Consider the following 2,744-nt stretch of genomic DNA (forward strand, 5'->3'; position numbering starts at 1 on the left):
CATCGTGTCACCACAATCACCAAGTTCGAAGTTGCTTTACTAGGAACCTCATTATCATTACTTGTCAATTACCGGCTTTCTCAGTGTTCTGTTGTATTCTCTGACACTGACAATCTCTCACAAAGCTGGAGTGGCATCATTTTGCATTTCTTGTGGCAATATGTAAACATGTTGGATCTCGGGGTTCTGGTCACGGTTGTAGCTGGAAGTGAAGAGTGGGGGGAAAAAAAGTTTCACAGTGTGGTGACTAAAGGATTGACATGGATTCTGAAGGCCTCGGACATCTTTGCCTTGTTGTATACTAAATTGGTGACCCTGACGTGATACATTGGACGGACAAGTAGGTACAAATGACTGGATGTCAGGTCAGGCCAGATCAGATCTGTGACTTGCTTCAGGTACCATGTAAACTTGCACGAACCTGTTTCATGGTCGGGTTGTCGGTGACTAAACTGTCTCCCTCACCAGGTTTCCTGGTGAGGAGGGTGTACGGATATGGACACCCAGCAGGATTAAAAACAAAACCTGTCAAATGGTGGAGGAGACCCTTGTGAGCCAATGGCCATCCATATCTAGTGCCCAACCGTGTCTGGGGACGTCCTCCTGCAGTTCGGTTACTTTGTTTTTAGGAGGTTGGTGGCATGATTTGCACTCCGGCCACCGTAAAACCCTTCATTCCGCAAAACGTACCACAAATAAATCTGAAAACCCACTCTGTGGGAGTACCTCCTGTGCATCTGCCCTCCGCAGGGCAGCTCACCGGATTACGGGATTGGGGAAAAGCCTTCGGGACCCCCGCTCTTTGTTGATAGGAGGGAAACCACAGGGTAACATCCCTGGGTCAGATTGCGGTAGTGTGTGTCGGGGTGGTGCTGAGATGTCGTTCACTAGACGGCGGTCTCCTTGGGTTAACCTGAGGTGGTCCCTTCGGGTGGATGCCTGGAATATCCTATCCCAAAGAGAGGATGATCACCTGTCTCTGTTATCATCTGAGCTCAAGCATTTGTACATCGGTATTGCGGCACTCGCTGTGTTCAATAAGCTGACAACAATGATAATTGAGGTAACACCGGTCAACGAGCGTGTTATGAGACTAAGAATTTGTCACTTCTTGGGTGTTGTTTCCCTGGTCTCTGTACATTCTCCGAATGAGGCGAGTGATCTCACTCTGAAGGACACATTCGATGCCACGCTTGAGTCTGTGGTTGATCACTGCCCCAGACGGGATACTCTTCCAGTCTTGAGTGATTTCAATGCATCGACTGGGACTGATAGGAATGGTTATGAGACATGTGTTGGTCCCATGGGTCTTGAACTGTGAACCAGAATAGCACTAAGTTCCTTGACTTTGCAAGAAGTCATGGCTGGTTCATGGTTTCAGCACCCATAGGCTCATCGCTGGATTTGGTATACCAACGCTGCTGGTGTGGCAAAGGAGTTTGACCATGTGCTCGTTGATGGTCACTGGAGGATGATCCAGAATTGCAGGGAATTCCGGAGTGCTCAGTTCCTCAATACCGATCACAGGCTTGTTGCAACTCTGAAGTTGCAGCTTAAATCTAGGAGAATGATGCCATCCCAGCCTCGGCCGGATGTTGGCAAGCTCAAGATTGAGAGGGTAGCTGAGGAGTTTGCAAACAGGCTGAGTGGACATTTGGGGGGGTCTGGGTGCTTTGAGGAATCCTGAAGAGTTGTGGAGTGCCTTCAAGACCACTGTCCTTGATGTTGCCAGTGGATGTCTTGGAACTCACCACAGGGCAAAGAAGAATTTTGTCTCTCAAGGGTCACTGGATAGCACTGACCAGAGTCGCAGGGCCAAGCTGCATGGCAGAGCTGAGCTGTTCAGGGAGCTGAGGCGTAAAACTGTGCCTGCGCTGAGGGTGGACAAGGAGGCCTATGTGCGAGGAATCTGTGAGGGGGTAGAGCATCACCTGTGGTCAAGTGATTCTCGTCCTGCTTTCAGGGGAATTCGCACATTGTGTTCCTCCAAGCCTGTCCCTCGATGTACTGCAGTTAGAGCAGAGGATGATGGGCTCTTGACAGAGGAGTCCGAAATGAAAGCCCGCTGGGCCAGTTACTTTGAGAGGCTGTACCAGGCTGATCCACCAGCTGTCAAATTGGATGTCAGGGGTGTGACTATCCTTTTTGCTGACCCTCCAATCAACTGTGATTCACCATCGTTTGTGGAAACACAGGCTGCGGTGAACCGGTTGAAATGGGGTAAAGCTCCAGGGATTGTGGCATCAATGCTGAACTTGTCAAGGCTGGTGGAAATGCTGCACTCGTGTCGTTGCATGCAGTTCTGTGCTCTGCTTGGAACAAAGGCATCAACCCAACTGAGTGGAAGAGGGGCCTTGTTGTCCCTTTCTGGAAAGGGAAGGGTGATCGCCAGGACTGCAACAACTACCGAGGGTGACGCTGCTCTCAGTGCCGGGCAAGGTCTTTGCTCGGATAATTCTTAAGAGGGTTCGCCACCATCTCCTTGAGCATCAGTGTCCAAAGCAGTCAGGCTTACACCAAAGAGGTCAATGATTGACCGTATCCTTGCTCTTTGGGTCCTCACCAAACACAGACAAGAGTTTCGGCAGGGACTGCTTGTAGCCTATGTTGATCTCTGCAAAGTATTTGATTCAGTGAATCAGGATGCCCTCTGGAGGATTCTTGGTCTTTGTGGGAGTCACCAAAACTGATCAATCTGATGTCTAAATTATACTCTGGTACTGATAGTGCTGTGAGATGTGGTG

This window comes from Eptatretus burgeri, chromosome 2 (assembly GCF_056783735.1).
Source record: "Eptatretus burgeri isolate ZD-2024b chromosome 2, Ebu_testis_v1, whole genome shotgun sequence".
Taxonomy (NCBI): Eukaryota; Metazoa; Chordata; class Myxini; order Myxiniformes; family Myxinidae; genus Eptatretus; species Eptatretus burgeri.